We start from the raw sequence: 13,955 nt of genomic DNA on the forward strand, positions 1-13,955 counted from the left end.
TTAAACAAAAATGCATCTTTTATTATGATTTGACCGATGCTCGTGTCAAATTGAGCATCAGATCTCATTGTCCAGCAAAGTAGACATCAATGGAAATAAGGTAGAAGGTTAAGCTGAAACTGAGCTTTAAGATACGATCTACATTTCCTTTTAAAATTATTTCCTTAGCCCAGTGTGTTGGCATAATATTTGAACATTCTAAAATTTAAGTACAGAAAAAAAGTTCTCACATTAAGAGTCTGAAGAGTCAAAGTTGGAAACCACTTTATTTTGGGGGCCTTTTTCAATAAAGAATTTCAGGACAAAGTACATGTTGTTCTGTACGACAGTCTGTTAATTGTTCCCAAGAGAATAATAACAAGCCGTCCTTGAAAGGAATGGCTGGCAATGGAATTAGCTCTAGAGACTTTAAGACAGTAGTTGCCAAGAAACAAGGTCAGTCTAATAATGTGCCAAACACATCCTTTGTTAACCTGAATAAATAAAATATACCTATAAATTATGAAGTGCATGCTGCCTGAGTTGCCTGACCACTGCTTTAAAATGTCCTCATTAGCATGTCATGTCTGTAATAAATGACTTTAAATTTTATATATCTCCGAAAGGGTATTTTAAATTTTATAAAAGCAATACCCTCCAGCTCACAGGGCATAGAATGGCAATGCAATTCTTTTATAGAATCATGATCTAGCTTGAGCTTTACTCAGATAATTGATTAAATCATGGGTCAGAGTCTCCTATAGAATACATGTCTATTCCAACGTGGTTATTGCTATAGTTCATAGCATCTGTGATAGGCCTAATAGCAATCAATCTTTTTCAGCAGAGTAACCCAGAAGACCTCACTTAAAGGGATATTTTAAGGGGCGCCTGGGTGGCTCAGTCGTTAAGCGTCTGCCTTCGGCTCAGGTCATGATCCCAGGGTCCTGGGATCGAGCCCCACATCAGGGTCCCTGCTCGGCAGGAAGCCTGCTTCTCCCTCTCCCACTCCCCCTGCTTGTGTTCCCTCTCTGGCTGTCTTTCTCTCTGTCAAATAAATAAAACCTTTAAAAAAAAAAAAAAAAAAGGGATATTTTAAAAGCCAATGGCTGTTTAGCGTACTTAATTCACGTTAGTAGACCATGAATAGGGGAAATTGATGAAAAATATAACCTTTTCTGCATGCTAAAACTCAGGAACAATTATTTTTCATCTTTCACCTGAAAATAACCAGGTGCTTAACCCAACATTAAATAAATGTCTCAGTGGCACAGTGCAATAAATGTGTAACATTTAACAGGTAAGTAAAATAAGATTGTGTCTGAAACCCTGAGAGAATAAAAATTCAATTATAAATCTGTGCACATACACACACAGTATCCAGCATGGGGGGCCACAGTTAACCCACAAAGCTGTAGATCAGACAAACCAGTTTGTCCTCTTGGGATAACTGTAACCATCCCCTAGGCAAATAGTTTTCGACTGTATCTAGTCTAAATTATTCTGACATGATCTGTATCTTTATGTGTTTAACTGAGATGTGTGATGCCCCAATTTGAGTCACTAGGAAAAATAATCCCGTAACCGAAGAACTGTGATCAATCCAAAGAATGTGATTTTGTGCAAGGTTTATGCTGTATTAAAAAATAAAAGAGCAAAAGTCAACTAATAAAGTAGTGTGAGACCACCTCCCCTGTCGCATTCCCTGCCCCAGTCGCAGACCACCACCCCCATCTTCATCCTCCTTCAAGTGGTACTTCCTTGGAAATATCCCTTTCTACTAGACTAGCACCGTTTCCCAACTCGCTGCACTTTTGGATAGCTCATACTTTTTAAAGATATCGCATGGCTACAAATTTTTGCCTACAGCAAATGTTCTTGATCCCTTACTCCGTGTTGATGCTATACTGGGTGCCCACTAAATAAATGAGAAATAAATGAGAAAAAGATAGCTGTTTTCTATATTACCCCAAAGTTAAAGGATAAACATCTCTCTCTCTCTCTCTTTAATTTTGTTTTGTTTGGTACTTTGGTGAGCACTGCTTGTTTTTAATATTTCACTGAAATACTGAAAAAGAACCACACATTTATCCATGAAAACTATATGCTAGTTTTCTTGCCAGCTGGAGTTATAGTTAATAGTATTTTAAGGCTAGGGACTGTCTCTGACTCATCGTTGCATCTGTTGGGCCCTTCCCAGAGCACACGGTAGGGACCCCATAAACATTTTTGCATGCCTACTAAAGCATCAGTATTATTGTATTATGATTAAAAATACATTAACCTACTATGGGTTATACTGGCTAATCCATGCTGATTAAAAAACTCTCATTAATAGTTAAATTAGTGAAAATAGAAGAACTAATTAATTGCTGCTTAATGAAAGCATTGAGGTTGAAAATCATTTTGAATACAAAATCCATACAAAAGAAATCAGGAAGTAAAAGCTTAGGACCTAGGTCTCTATGGTCGTGACTCCAAAATTTGTATCTCTAGCCCCTCACCTCTGTGTTTGCAAGCGCCCCCCTCCACTAGAGTTTACCAAATTATTTGTGGTAAGTGGTGGCACACCATGAATTTTCACTCATGCCAATGATATGATCATTCTCACAGATAACAAAGTTAACATTTTAAGTATTTCTCTAGTTTGTAGGGTATTGAAAATAAAGATGAATATTTTGTATACAGAGGATATACAAGATGTCTCATAACTACAATTATCTTTTGCACATGTTGAGTCAATCAACCACAGTTAGTAAAGTTATTGTTGTTAAAGATAGTGTAGTGCATCTTTTCTAACTTAAAAAAATTAGTAAAGAATCTGTGAGAACATTTTGGCTGAACAAAGAAAAATATTTAATTAAGTAAAATAGGTACTAGAGTTTATTTTAGTATTTGCTTTGCCTTTACAAAAAAACAAAATTCTTCTTCTTAGCTTTAATCTTTCTTCACAAAGCAGGTAAATGCCTTGTCAGATTTAACATGATAATTGCATATTTAGTAGGCGAATAAACTTAAGAACCTACAATCAAACCCATAGGGAAAAAATAAAACTAAGACAAAAATTAGATAAAGACAGTTCATAGCAGAAAATATGTGATATAGTTCCTATTTCCTATCCTCTCAGAGCTAAGTCTGAATTTTAATTAATATTTTTCCAATATCCTGACTCAAGTATTTTATGCTGAAGGAATTATTGAAAGATTGACTAGCAGACTTTTGATGTAGTAATAAATATTTATGATCTCCTGACTGTATTTTTATATTATTCATTGACTAAATCCTTAGATCTCTTGCTTCCATAGGCCAGTAATTATGTAATCAAGTGTGACTTTATGCTTTCTCTGTGTCAGTTTCCTGAGTAGAAGTCAAAATGCAAATGGTTTACAATTACATGCCTTCAACAATCATCGATTATTGTTTATGTAGAAAAGTTAGCATGTCTGTGTAACTAAAATAGAAAATACAATGTACAAAAAAAAAAGCAGCAACAACTAAATGTTTCCTATGTTCTAGATATTAGCTAATGAGGTTGCCCCTCCCATACTGGGGTCCATTCAAATTATCCACCCTGATTTCAGTTAATTGGGATACATAGTCCTATTCCTACTAGTTCTGTCTTTTGGGATTTATGACAGCCAGATTTTCAAAGCTTAAACATCTCATAAAATACCTTAACTATTTTTGGTTTTTTTCCTGTATTTATTAGATGTTTATGACCTCAAAGTTATATCCTCAATGGTCCTCTTTTGTAGCTTGTTATTTTGTCTGTATTTTGTTTTGATGTACTTCCTTTACACTTGGGCAGCTGACTAGCCCATTCAAATATAGGTAATTCTATATTTGGGTGATTTCTTCATGTGGGCTACAAGTTGTGCATAAAAACTAGACTGGTATGTCATCATAAAATATCATGTATGTTTACATTATGCCAAAATTGCTATTCAGTTCAGGCAGTCAAAATGTGAAATTAGGTAAACAAGCTCCACATGATTAACTTGTAGTATAAGTCTTAAGAAATGCCAGGGGCGCCTGGGTGGCTCAGTCGGTTGAACGTCTCTGACTCTTGATTTCGGCTCAGATCATGATCTCAGGCTCAAGCCTCCACGGTGAGTGCTCAGTGTGTGGGGGGGTGGGGGGCGGGGACCTGCTTGTCTCCCTTTCCCTTTGCCCACCCCCCCAGTACATGCTCACAAATGCGCTCTCTGTCTCAAATAAATAAAACAAATCTTTAAAAAAAAAAAAAAAAAGAAATGCCAAATAAACAGATCAAATGAATCTTGAAATTTCATAAATTTATATAACCAAGCATGCATATAGTTAACACACAGGCCTGAATGTAACCCCAAACATAGAGATTGAGGCAGCTCTGCTACTTTGCAAATGTGATACTTAGTATCTCTAAGCTATGACCACTTCTGCAAAATGGGCATAGTATATTCTCCATCAGGTTATCCCAAGGATTAAATGAGATTAAGTCTCTAAAGTGGTTGGCAGAGCTTTGGGCACACAGTTTTACTATTCTTAGCACATAAATAGTAGCTTTATTATTAGCGAATCTGGTCATTGCTCTGTGACCTCCAAAAATGTATTTTTTCAGTAGAAAGGATTTAATGGACTGTTTTTGCATTATCTGGACCAAAAATCAAGAAGCTATGTAAGACTTTTACTTTTCAGTTAATTAATCTGGGACTATGTGGTTATGATTCTTACATTTTACTATGATTTGCAAGAACTTGAAATAAAATGAAGTGCTAATATTATAATTATGAAATTATTACTAGGTTTGAGTTTAGAAAGCAAGAAATTTTCATTGTTTCTGACTTTATCATTAACTATATTTGACTGGAACGTAAAATGTATTGTAACCTTTAAGTGAGCAAAGTAACATAGAAACCTGGATCTATTCACATGGATATATGTTCAGTGGTGGTGGTAGAGGGAGGGACAGTTTAAAATCCTCGAGGAAATGTCCTACTCTTGATTTCCACTAGGTCATGGTCTCAGGGTCTTGGGATCAAGCCCAGGATTAAGCAAGACCAGGGTCAGGCTCTGCACTCCTCAGGGAGTCTGCTTCTCTCCTTCTCTCTCTTCGTCTGCCCCGCCCACCCACCCCACTCCCAGTCATGCGCCCTTGGGAGCACAGTCACTTTCTCTCTCTCTTTCTCAAAAATAAATAAATAAATATTTAAAAAACTAAATAAAATAAAATCTTTGAGGATGATTCTCTGCTGACTTATTCCAATCAATTTCAGTATGGTATAATAATTGTAACATTGGGAACAGCAGGGGATTATATTGTTTTTCTCTGTGCCATTTGTCTGTTGTATCTGAGAATAGAATAATCTCCCATTATCTGCAGGGAAAGTGCTGCATATTTTCCTGAAACTCCTGGACTAGTGACATTATTCATCCCCGAAAGAATCTGTGTACAGGGTCTGGCATAGAAAGGGTCATGGGGAGATACACACCCAATGGAGGAAGTCTTAGATGTCTGATATTATAAGAGACCATATTGATTTCCCTTTCTCTCCACATAAATCAATGAGATCGTAACCATCTTTCTCTGGATGCCAAATTTTTAGTGCAGCCAAGACAAAATTTCTTCCTCCCCTTTGCCATGTGTTTGAGGGATTTTTAATTGGCAATCTTTGGTGTATATGGCCCAATGAGCAGACTGACTTCTTGATACTTGTATAAAATATTGCTCTTTCAGAAACTGAAATTGGAAATAAAAGCATCCAAGTTTGAACGATCAAAGTCTGTCAGTGAAGATTCACATCTGCCAAGTCTGTTTCCCTCTTAACAAGTTAGCAGGGCTCTCTCCTCAAGCCTTGGACCCGTGTGTATGCAGTATACACTCACATTTTGAGCATGGCACATTTGTTCTTTCTGCCAGCCATTTTATGAAGCTCGGCAACTTAATGCTACACCGGTTCAGAAGTCCATATGGGAGAAATATTCTGGCAGCCCCTGTTTCAGCAAGTCAGCAGGGGCTCTGCGGTTTTTCACATGAGGGGAGTGAAGGAGTAGATCAACATCGTCTAATGTTACAGTACCAGTTAGGGATTGTTGATTGGCTTGCCGTGGAGGCACCAGCCAGAACACTTTGCAGAAATACCATAAAGGGTGATAAAGATCTAGGGGTGAGAGCTTCCATGGCCGAACGGCCCCAAAATAGACATCCCTCACCTTCAGTCTGGATGCTTAAGACAGCACCCTGGAGCAGATAGTCTATTTTTTTTTTCTTCAAAAGCAATTCAAGGGAACAACGTCGCAGAATGTTATCCGGCATCTTGAAATAGGTTATTTCCCCCTCTTCTAATGTCAATTTCACAGTATCAAAAACTAAATTCTACTTTCCTTTGACTAAAAAACACTGCTTCGACCTGCCTCAAAAGTGTGTATTGGTACGTCCGTCGGTCAGGTCGCAAACCCTTGAAACCATTTGGCAGGAGGCAGCAGTCTGAAATGAGATGGATGTCCCAGTCCTTTTCATCTCTCCCTGTTACTCATTTTTCTTGCTCAGTCAGAATGGCTGGCAATCCACAGTTGTGGGTTGAGTAAACTGTTGGAAAGCATGTCCACGCACAGTTCCCAGCTCCCCCCAGCCAGCTGTCCCCCATCATTTCAGGGCAGGTTTTATAGCCATTTGATACTGTATTGGAGTAAGTTCAGAAGGTGGGGATGAGCGTGCCACGTTGGCCCCTAGGAGCCATTTATGTAAAAAAAGAATCGTGCTCGTTCAGGAATACAGTTAACGCTGTTTGAAAATAAGCATGCAAGTTGCTTACTATCCATGTAAAATGACTCTTCCCCTACAAGGTACTTCTGTAGTTTGAATTTTCAGAGGGGGTTGGGTGTGGTTGAGCATGTTTGTGTGATGCATTTGCCCTCGTGTGTATCTCTAACACACAGGAGAGGACAAGGACTCTACTTTTTTATCTTGCCTTCATAAACTTTCATTTTGCCAAGGTTTTAAGGTAGATTTTTTAATTATTTTGTTTTTATTTTCTTCCAGTGAAATCATAAGCTCTCTTTAGATGTAAGAACCCATTTTCATTTTATAGGATCCCTCTGATAACATATTTGTCTTTTTTCTGTTTGTTTAAAATTCATTACATTGTTTTAGAGAAATGACAGATTCACTGACCATTTCATGTTACTGAATTAAAGTGAGCAAGCTGTTTAGAAAGCCTCTGCTCTTTGGAGCTTTGCAAAAAACAGTCTTTTATGCTTTCTTTTTGCGGCTTCACTTCTAGTTTTAATCTGAAGTGTTGTTTCATCTTTGCCAAATCAGCAAATAATCAATGCCTTTAAATTCTCTTTTCTTTCTCCTTTCCAACAAAGTAAAATGCGAGTATTTAAATATATCTTACCACACAATGCCAAACACAAAGGAAATGTAAATAGATCGCTGGACTAATTCACATCTGCCAGTGAATAATTGTTGGACGCGTGCTGATTAGGCATAATTTTTTTTTTTTAACCAAGCTTTTAATTAGGCATCTGCACCGGGTCACAGAAATGAAATTATAAAATGTGATTAAGAAGTCTTTCATTCTTTCTGAGAAATAAAGGGCTATGCCAACATCTTGGTATCCTTTTGCCCACAGTTAGGGTGTTGGAATCACTGACCGCTTTTGTAGAAAATCAAGGAACCTTGGGCTAGGCCCCCAGAAGCTTGTCACTTACCTGTTTAATGGCACCACAGAAGTTTCCCAGTGCCTTGTAGGAGAGCTTTCACATTCCTGCAAGATGTAGGTACTCTTTTTTTTTTTTTCAGAGCTTTTATATTTGAGTTTATTCTTCATTTAACTTTTAAAACACTGCTATAGTTGAATATTAAATCAAAAACAATAGCAAGTTTGAGCTATGATTATAGTCCTTCACTCATTCACTACTGCATATAAAATGCCAGCAGTGTTACTCACTGGCCCCATTAAGAAGTCTGACACTGAACACCACCCCTGGGATGATGTGCATCAGCCTCACAGGCTTCCCCATTGTAATGGCGCCGTCTTTCCTGATTTGGATCAAAATCCACCAGTTCTACCTGGTCCATTTTATCAGTCTCTTCTACTTCCTTCCTCTCAGGTAGGAGTTTTTCCAGCAAAGAGAGTTTATCAGGAGAGAGAAAGCCATTCTCAGGAAAGTTTACCTTAAATTCGATGATTAGGCGACGCTTCTCATATGGTCTACGATAAATTGGCATGCCTTCATTTAGCACACACTTGATATCTCCATGCTTGACAATTTGCCCTGGGTGAGAGGTGATGATGATGGTTCGGTTGTCAAGAGTAGATATTGGCTTTTGAAAGCCGCACGGTGCTTCAACCAGCTGTATGTCCATACACATGAAAAGGTCTCCTCGCCGAGTAAAAACAGCGTGGTCCTTCTGATCTAAAACAATGATAATATCTCCTGGTTCCAGTCCTGGTTCTTGGTCTCCTTCACCATGGAATGTTATCTTCTGGCCATCCTTCATGCCTTTGTCAATATGAACTTCTAGAATCTTCTTCTCTCGAACTATCTTCCTCCCATTGCAACTTTTACATCTATCATTGGGACTGATCCATTCCCCATGGCCCTGGCACTCCATGCACACAGATTGAATTTGCTGAACCTATCTGATGAATTCTTATTTGCATTCCAGTACCTCGGCAATTGGGACAACATTCGACTACTCCTTTCTTACCACCTCGGCCTTCACATTTATCACAAATCACATTCTTTTGCAGAGCTAGTTTTCTTATTGCACCATTATATAAATCTTCTAAGGTTACTGAGAGCTGATGCACAACATTTTTACCTCTCCTTTCTCTCTGCATCCTTCCTCCTCCTCCAAAAAACATATCAAAGATGTCCATGGGGGAGCCAAAACCACCACCAGCTCCACCTTCTTTAATTGCCTGTTCTCCTCCTTTGTCATATAATTCCCTTTTCTTTGCATCAGAGAGTACTTCATAAGCTTGAGAAATCTGTTTAAACTTCTCTCCTTCATTTGGATTCTTATCAGGGTGGTACTTCAAGGCCAGTTTCCTGTAGGCCTTTTTCAATTCCTCTTGGGTGGCATTGGGTTTGACCCCCAAAACATCATAGTAAGTGGTTTCTTTCACCATTTTCTACAGCCGCTGAGAGGGCCGAGGCCGGTGTGGGGGAGCGGGAAGGAGTGCGTTGCTGGGCACAGCTCGGGCAGCTGCCCAAGATGTAGGTACTCTTAAAGCTGCACCTTACCCATGATGTTTTCTGGCTTTTCCATTTTACTTGAACAGAAACTAGATCGAGGAAAGTGAAATTGCTTGCCCAAGATCACACCGCTATTGAAATAATTTTTACCAGAGCTGATGTTTCAGGATGGTTCCTGAGTTTTGTGGGTCGCAGTGCCCTGTCACCTCCCTGCCTCAGAATTCTCAAAGCCTTCTACGCAGCCTATTTTGGAGGACTGTGGGAAGTTCACTGAGCTATTGATGGTGGATTCCCCTGTTTGCAATTATTTGCTTCACTGCTTTCCTCCACTAACTTAACTAATCAAAAGAATGTTGCAGTTCATCTCTCCCGTTTTCATATTCAGGAATTAAAGATATTTTGTCCAGTGTTCCTACTGATATGATTTGAGGTGCACAGAAGAGTCCTCGAGTCAACATATGTCCTGGACTATTGTAAATTCTTAACATTTGTGTAGCAGTCTTGAGTTTGATTTTTAAATCTCACCTAATTATCAGTGTGACTTTAGAGAAGTTATGTAACTTCTAGGCTCGGTTTTCATATGTATAAAGTATAGGTAACAATGCCTATTTCATATAGATTAGGTAAGATGAGGTTTGTAAATGCCAGGTAAATAGTATATGTATTAAAATTTTGTAGTCACTATGGTCACAGATAGTCGAGGTGCTGTTAATGTGGTTAAGTGGATTGAAGAACTAAGCCGTCAGGAAGACTAACACACTGGGAGAAGTAATTAACAGTCAACAATAGGAGGTGGCCAGAAAGAAGGTCAGAAAGGTGAGACCAGTCTCCAAGGGTAATTAGGAGTTTGTTAATGGGGACAAAGCCTGGAGAGTAGCAGGAGGCTGGAAAGAACAGAGCGCATTTAGGGGTATGGCTGTTGGCTAGGGCAACTGAAGCACAGACTAGGTTGGAAAGAGGCAGGAGATGATGAAAATATAGACCGAGAGCCTTATGTGCTGTGCTAGACTATTTGGACCCTATTCTCTATGAACAGGCGCTGAAGGATGTTAAGTAGAAAAAACATCAGCAAATATAATATAGAAGATGAGTTGCCAGGGAAGCAGGTGGCAGCCAGTGGTACTAATGTCCTTGACCTGCAGAATAGTCACACTCTCTTGGTTCCTGAGCCAATACTGACCAGAAGAGGGGTTTTATTAAGAATCCCATGTACCCCTAGAGGTCTGTATGGGGTAGGATTAGGGAACTCCATAATCCCACAGGCTCACTGAATCATTTTGTATGCTAGGCTTCCCCTCTCTCCTTCCCTTGTCTTTTCTGCTATGACATCAGGAAGACCAGCTGAGAGAACATTGCAAAAGTTCATACAGTAGATGGTAAGATCCTGACCTCAGGTGGTAGAAGTAGGAGAAGAAAAGAAGGAACCAATTGGAGACATAGCTAAGAGGTAGATCCAGAACCTTTGTCTTAGAATTTCAGAGTGAAAAAACTACCTTAGAGATCATCTGGTTCAATCTTCTCTTTTTATAACATGGTGCCTGAGTCACAGTAGTAGTTGAGTATAATAAATACTTGCTGAATAAATGAGGGATAAGAACCAGAGATGTGTTGACACCACTAATTATTGACATACCTAGCATAAGGACATAAATCTCTTGACGCCTAAGTCAGTGCTCTGTCCATATGCCACACTTAGTTTTATAATGTTAGAAAAAAAATAAAACATTGGAACCTTATTTTAGTGCTATGGCTCAATTCACTTCATTTTCATTCACAATGTGACTTAAAATGTAGCATATCAGAATTAGTAAACTAAGACTTTTCTGATGAAGGCATTTTGTCCTACCTCTAATACCTTCATAATCTAAGTATTTGTTTTTGCATTTCTGCATAATGGGAGGATGTCTGCAATAATGCTATCTGCCGGACAGATGTTTAAAGCCAATAGAACCATGGAAGGTGCAGAATTTCCTAGGTGGAATTTCCTCCAATTAATGGCAGTTTCAATAACTTTCACTCTAAAGAGACCATTTGGGAAATGTAGAAACTGCTTTAAATTATCCAAGAGAATGATGTTTCTATTTTATGAGAACGGAAATAAAGGAAATAGTCTTGATTTTTAAGCAAAAAAAAAAAAAAAAAAAAAAGAATAAATTTAGGTACAAGGGAAAACTTTGGGGCAGTAAGAGATATAGAACCCTATAACGGGTTCATCAAGGAACCTGAGAAAGTAAGACAAAGGTCCATTTATTTTCTTGGGTATTTCTCTCCAGGCCTTCCTCACTTTGTGACATTGCAGAGAATATGCCAAGAGCCACACATGTGGATGTTCTAAGTTCTACCCTCCACCTCTACCACCGCTGCCAAACAGTTCAGGCTATCTGATCCTTCTACCCTCAGTGCATTGTATTTATATTCCAGAAAAGAATGAGGAATCCAAGCATACTTTCATGAGTCACTAGTCTTCCCTGCTGGGAAATAGTGTATTCAGTTATAAGGATGAACATATCTGTCCTCTCAAATTTCTGCAAGCGAACTGTCAAGTAATTTAATAAAATTCAGCAGTTTCCTTTTAAAAATTTAAACTATTTATTCTTTGTCATCCTTAGGATATTTTTATTTTCCACTCATTACCATCTATTTGTTTAAAAGTTTAATAGATGTATTTATATATGTGACATTACAATAGTTCTATACCATTTACAGAACATTTTCATAGACACCTCTTTTCTACAGGGTAGGTAGAACAGATGTCAATTATCTCCATTCTGTAGATGGAGGAAACTGATGTTGAAACTGATGTTGAATGACTTGCTTGAAGAGCAACCCAAAGAGACCCAGCTTCAATTCTGTTTGTCCATCTGGTATACCACAATGCTTCACTTTGGAGAATAAACGATATTAAGGGCAGTTATTTTCAATTTAATTAAAGTGTTGAGTTGTACACCCTCACAAGTATATGTCAAAATTTATTATGTTTTTTGGGGGGTTGTAGAGTAGAATGAGAATGAATATTCAATATCAAAAAAATATATAATATGTATATTATATATATATTATAATATATATGGGAGTAGTGGGTGAGATTTTTTTTCTTTTAGCAAAAATTTAGATGACTTGGCGAAAACACAAGTTAGAGACAATAAAGGCAGCAAATTTAGCTATGAAATCTATTCCAGTTTTCCTCTAAATCTTTCTATCCTTTATTCAATATGAATGTATCCTAAATACCTGAAGAGTTCTAAACATAGTAATATTACTCTATTGATTTTGTGGGGAAAACTTGGAACAGGTAGAAAACTCCCACAAAGGAATAAAGTCAGAGATGAATTTGTACTGACAAATATGATGAGGTAGTAGCAATCGGAGCAGGAATAACGGAAGATATCTTTGAAAAAGTGAAGGAAAGGATGAATCAGTTGGGATGGAATTACACACAGAAAGGAAGTGCCCATGAGAAGAGAGGAATAGCAGAATTCAAGTAAAAGGCAAGGAGCAAGTTGTAAATTGTGAGCAGTTAAGACACCGGCATCACAAGAATGGGAACTTATTGGATGGCGAAGACAAAAATAAGTTGGAAAGCCTGCTGGTAAAGAGCGTTAGCCAGTACGTCTAAAATTGAGTAGATTGAATTTAATGGAGGAGACTACAGGATGAGAATGGAATGTGAAGTAAGTTATTCTAGTCTAGTCCAAGATGGTGGTTAAGGAAGGTAGACAGCAGGTGGTAAGTGAAAGAGGCTAAAAAGGAAGTTTTGCACACCACAGTGACTCAACGAATGTGGGAGCAGAAGAAAGAAGTATAAAAATAACTGCACTTTAAGCAGTGCCTTATGAAAAGTGCCCTGTTTTATCCAAAATAATGAAGTACCCAAGAGGTATCCAGTAGTGTATTTTGATTCCAATGACTAAGAGAGGGACCAGTTAGCTTGGAACATGTTTTCATACAGGCCAGCAGTTTTAAACTTCTGCTTCATCAGCCTGACTCTCCTTCACTTGCACTTTGAAATCTCTTCATTGAGAATCGGGTCTTTATGAGACCAGCTCTATTGGAGACCCCAAGCTCATCAGTCACTCCAAATTTGACCTCATAGGCCCAAGGTCAATAGCCCTAACGCAGCTGGCCCCAATAAGGCCTGAAGTGAATGGCCACATAGGAAACAGTGTAAACTTGCAGGCAAGATAGCAATGAAAATGGGTGCTTGGCTTCCAAACAAGATGCATCATTTTATTTTTATGGAAAACCTTTCCTTGGTAAAATTAAAAGTGTTTTCACAAGCATGATCTCATTCTCACAGTAGCCGTGTGAAAGAGGAAATGGAGGAGATGTTTTAATTCCCATTTTATAAAAGAATAAATTGAGAGAGGGAGAGATCAAGTGACTCTTTTCCCAATTCTCCCTCTTAAATAGGCCAACGGGGCTTGAGCTAGAGCCAGTTCTCCTAATGACGTCTCTTTCTGTGCTCTGAAGCCCAGTCCATCCCAGGACTTGGCATGGCACCATCAGATGGCATGTACCAGGTGGCTCATATTTTTATTTCACAACACGTCAATGACATCCATACAGCACAGTCTATAAATATCCTACCCAATTAGTTCTATCTGAACAGGCAAATGTTTGCTTACAAATCCATCTACAACAATTGTGGTATGACGCAACGTCTAGGCATCTATACACATTTTTTTAAGTCAGCAGTTGAGTACTGTCAAGTTGTTAGTTTTATCCTGTGATAACTGACCACTCATCGTTTACATTCAGAAAGCTTCTGCACAGCTCTCTAAAGATAT

At 38.4% G+C, this 13,955-nt stretch overlaps 1 protein-coding gene and 1 pseudogene across 3 annotated transcripts in view; one reads left to right on the forward strand and one right to left on the reverse strand.

The window, feature by feature from the left end:
* Positions 1-13,955, forward strand: part of MAGI2 (membrane associated guanylate kinase, WW and PDZ domain containing 2) — a 1,320,571-nt gene that overhangs the window by 1,083,681 nt on the left and 222,935 nt on the right. The gene's annotated exons all lie outside the window — the stretch shown is intronic.
* On the reverse strand, positions 7,765-9,423 carry LOC116630403 (annotated as a pseudogene).

The sequence above is a fragment of the Phoca vitulina genome, unplaced genomic scaffold, assembly GCF_004348235.1.
Source record: "Phoca vitulina isolate PV1807 unplaced genomic scaffold, GSC_HSeal_1.0 scaffold4, whole genome shotgun sequence".
Lineage (NCBI taxonomy): Eukaryota > Metazoa > Chordata > Mammalia > Carnivora > Phocidae > Phoca > Phoca vitulina.